The 4,639-nt window shown below is 45.9% G+C and overlaps 1 protein-coding gene across 2 annotated transcripts in view; it reads right to left on the bottom strand.

Annotated features, from left to right (window-relative positions):
* GRIA1 (glutamate ionotropic receptor AMPA type subunit 1) overlaps positions 1 to 4,639 on the bottom strand; it is a 307,872-nt gene that overhangs the window by 10,692 nt on the left and 292,541 nt on the right. The window lies entirely within an intron of this gene.

Raw genomic sequence — 4,639 nt, 5'->3', positions numbered from 1 at the left:
CAATGTGTACTTTTAACTTACTGATCTGAGTCTCAATCTAGGGAAAAAAGAAAACGGGGGGGGGGTCTTAGAATAGTAAAAAGGCACTTGGATAGAAAAAGAGCTCTATTAAATCCTAGTAATTATGTTTAATTGGTGTCATTTTTCTGTTGGAGGTGCTTGCTAAAAGACATCGTAGGCAGACTCAGGTAGCTGAATTTAGAAATCTCTGGTGCCTACGGTAAAAGATCTTACACTGGTTCTGGATGAACAAAGTCATGGAACAGACTAATTCCAAGGGCTGGGGGATAAGTACCCATGTCCAGTAGTGGGTAGACAGAGCTCACTTTGTGGGGCCTGAGCAAGGCCATCAGTGTGGTGAGACTGTCCCTGCATTCTGTCACCTCCAGTCAGGTTCAAACTGTCGGACTGAGGAAACTGGTGGTCAGGGTGAGAGTTATAGCTCAGAGAGAGGCGGAAAGTGCTCAGTCAAAATTTTGACACAGGCAAGTGAATGTCTTTAAATCTTCAAAGAATACTCATTCTTAGAGTCATGGTGGCTCTAACATCTTCGTTTATATTGTTTGCTCGTGTACAACAAGTTTCTCATTGAATTAAAATGAAATGCACACTTCAGCTGGCACAGGTACAGACCATGGTTGGTTAGTTGGTAACAATGGATAGGATATAGCTTTTATGTCTCTGTATGTATTCTTTTTCAGGTGGGGATGGAGGCAAGCCAAACAAAAGGTGAACTGTCTTGCCCTAGGGACTCCTTGGACATCTGCCTATTAAGATGTGGATGTGTGGAAAGGAGTTTGCTATGGACTAAGTCAGTGGGCTCTGCCCTAGTTCCACTTGGTGCATTGTACAGGATTCAGCAGGGCTGAGCTTGGGGACTGCAGCTGGCAAATAGGAGCATGCCTTCCCTCCCCAGAAGCAGCACTAGCTAGCAGAACTGTAGGATTATCTAAAGCACACCCCTTTGGTGGCTTCCTGTATTGCTAAAGCAGATGGCTCTTGAATATGGGTTACACTTGGCAAGGCATATTCTGGCTGTGGAAGCAGTGGAAATGACTCTTCCAAAGGGTAGAATTTCTCCTGCTCTGGTATAATGGCCTGATAAGGGATATGCCCAAAATGCTTGGTTCAAGAGTTGGCTAGACAAGTAAATCCCCACTTGGTGTGGTTTTTCAGAACACTCAAAATGTCTCCCTGTTTGTCATTCAGGAGGTCTGTAATTCTGTTTCAGAGACCAGGATTTATGGTCAGTAGAAGTTCCTATAAAACTCGTCTGTGTGGGGGGAAAATTTTTTTTTTTAAAAACCAAACCAACTTTTCTGTATAGACGGGGCTAGGGGTAAGGTGGGGAGGCATGTTAATGTGTCATCAGTTCACACCTTAAAAAAGAGTGGTTGACAGTGATGCTCAGAGGGAGTGGATGAGGAACAGGCCTGGGGGAAGGTGGTGCACAGGAAGCTGGGAGGAAAGAAAGAAGTCCTGTTGGCTTCACATGCTAATCATCCTTTCAATAGCTGAAGTGCACCTTGCCTCCTTGGCCACCAACACTTTGTGTTTTCTTCCTCATGGTCTTTTCAAGTTCACCTTGGTTGACGATTGTCTTCAAGGATAAGGGAGTAGTGGGCATCTTTTTTTTTTTTTTTTTTTTTTTTTTTTTTTGTCACTCTCTTCAAGAAACCCTAAGAGGGCATCTACCTCCTTGGCCATAGAGGGTGGGGTGTCTATTTCTGGTATACCTGGGAAGGAAGCAGGATGAGATCTTCATATGAAAGTAGGGATAAAGGGCATATTGATGTAATGGCAGAAGAAGAAACATTCAGTGGCTGAGCACTTGACTATGTCTGGAGGTGGAGAGCATCTTTCACTTCTGAAGGAGGTCTCTGGCCTACAGAGACCGCAATGTGTGTTGGAGGACACATCCCATACAAACAGAGAGGGTAGCCACATGGTATGGGGAGTTCCACCTCTTGCAGGACAGACAGTGCCACTCATCCCCTTCTTATGTCAACACAGGGGGTGAGGGAAAGACTTCTGGAATCAAGGGGGCACCCGGGACCTTTCCCTACCTGTATTAGGAAGCAAACTTAGATGTAGCACGACTGTCTAATCTGGCATAATGTGATAGGGTGTGGAATGAAAGGCTGGTGTTGCTATTTTCTTAGCTCGCAAAGTTGGGGAGTTTACATTTAGCCAAGGTTTTATGATATCCCTTATGTGTACCATTTGCTTTTTGATCACACCAACTTTAGTTCTTTCAAAGGAGGCCCGAGGCCATGGTCTTCTGTTCAGTTGCCTTTAATGACTCTCTTTGACTCACTCTGGGAATATGATGGGATATCCAGGAGCAGGGTTAAAAATCCACTTTTAATCAGACCAGAGCTCTGATTTCTCCATACAAGAGGATGTGTTTCTTCATGGACTTATGTACGAACAGCTGTGTTCATGTTTCCTGGGAAAGCTACAAGCTTCCCAGATATGACCAGGGAGAGAGAAAAGCTAGAACCTGAGTCTTTTGAGCACCCTTCTGGGGGACTCCATTCTCCTCCCATCCCATAGCAGCTGTACTCCCAAAAGCCAGGCAGCTTGTTGGTGGGAGTGAAAAAGTCACAACTTGTCTTCTGCCAGGAGGGAGGGAAGAGAGTGACAGCACTGAGAAGAATGACAGGTGAAAAGAAAACCCAAAAAAATCCATCTTTCAGAATTGTTGGGCTTGTTGTCATGGTGATGAGCACCCCCCCTTCATCCATCCCCCTTAACCTGTTGTCTTGAATTGTCGCCTCCCTCATGTGGAAGGGAGAGGTTTTAATTTTCACATTTTTTCTTGCTCTTCCCACATAATGGGGGACTGTCCCAAACTCCCTCTGTGTTTCTGAGCCAACATCCCGTCCAAGAATATGGGGCTGGCTTAAGTCTTCATGAAGAGGTTTGAGCCAGGCCTGAGCAGGAGGGACTTGAAGCTTTTTTTTAAATGGCTTAAGTAGAAAGTTCCAAGGAGAAGCCAAAGCCTTTGGCCATAGGACCATTCCCTCCCATAGAGACTGGTGGTGCCCATCATCCAAGGCCTGCTAAGTCTGGACCAAGCCTTCAGGTTTCTCCAACTGCTTCTTATCTTCCTGTTAAGAGTGTGAACTCCTACAAAGCAAAGCCTCCAGCTCCTGCTCTTCTTTCCATTCCATAGGAATTCCACACATTTTCTGATGTCTGTACATTTGGACTTTTAGGGGCTGCCTTCAATTGTTTCACATGCTGAATGTGTGACCTGACTTGCCTTTCAGGGTCTAGAGAGAAGTCCAACCCATTTCCTACCTATTAGCCTTCCTGCTATAATAGGCTTTCACTTGTGCTTTTCCAGAACTTGGATTTTTAGCCCATGAGCCATTTTCCCGAGTGGTTGATTATTTCCTAGGAATAGAGTTGGCTAGGCTCACTTACTAGCTAGGACCAAAGTGAGGAAGCTACGGGGAGGTGGATTTGATTCAACTAAGGAAGATCTTTTGATTCAGCAGAGCTGTCCAAATGTGGAATGTTTTGCCATGGATGGTGGTGAGTACGCCAAACATAGATGCATTCAGGAAAAAACTGATGGGGTCATCTAAGGGATTCGAGCACTAGATAGTTAGATGAAGTGACCTTTGACACTCACCCCAACCCCAAGAGATTTGGGGCATCTGAGGAGTTCCTAGAGGGCCTGAGATCATTGAGCCTCTTATAAATTCTCCCTAGAGACTAACTTCTTTAGGGGATGCAAAAAAGGAACTCACGTTAATTGGCAACTTCTGCTGTTTCCATTTCCAATCTAGGCCAGTTCCCCAGGCTGCATATTTTCCCCAAGAGCAACACAGGATGAGAATCGGCCCATTGTACTAATAATTGGCAAGGCAAATGCTGTGAAAGTAAGGGTTGTGGGGGCGGCTCTTGTCAGCAGTGTGTGCTCAGGGACTGGCTGCTGTACAATGCACCACAGAACATCCTGACTTGAAACAAAACTGCAGCAGAGAACTCAAGGAGATGGTATGGGTCTTGGAGGGGAACCCAGCTAGCTGAAGCTAAGGCCTCTTCTATAGTGGGGGGAATTTTCCAAAACATAGGCATTAGTCTGGGATAAAGTGGGCATCCCTGTAGGAGGCCTTCACTGTGAGCAGAATATCTGTGTGGAATATGCATTGGAGAGCTGAGGTCTTGTGTGTCAAAAGAAAATGGATCCTGCTGTCCCCCGAGGTGCTCTTGACTTGTGGACCCAAAGCAAGAGTTTTAATGGAAGAATCTTTGTTTGTGTCTAGTCCCTTCTCCTAGGGCAGTGGTGGGAGACCTAGGATGTGTGGTTTAGGGGCATTGGGGAGGACCTAAAGTGTTTCCACATTCAATCTGTGATCTAGGTAATTGCTGTACGTTGCCCATGTCATCTTGGAACATACATAACTCCTAGGAGATTCACCCTGAAGTCACTGGTTCTCTCTAGGCCACTGTCTGCTCTGCCTTACAGAGGCTGGGAACCCTGACCCTGAACAGGATTCTAGCTGGAGCCAGAAGCCTCCAGGGTTTGTGGGGGATGAATGACTTCCACATCTCTTTGTCTCAAGGATATATCCCCCACCCGTGTCTTTCTTACATTGCCTCTTGGGGGTGTCTTTAGTGCAGG

Source organism: Herpailurus yagouaroundi, unplaced genomic scaffold (genome assembly GCF_014898765.1).
Source record: "Herpailurus yagouaroundi ecotype Mexico unplaced genomic scaffold, PumYag 29, whole genome shotgun sequence".
Taxonomy (NCBI): Eukaryota; Metazoa; Chordata; class Mammalia; order Carnivora; family Felidae; genus Herpailurus; species Herpailurus yagouaroundi.
This window is presented reverse-complemented; position numbering and strand designations above follow the sequence as displayed.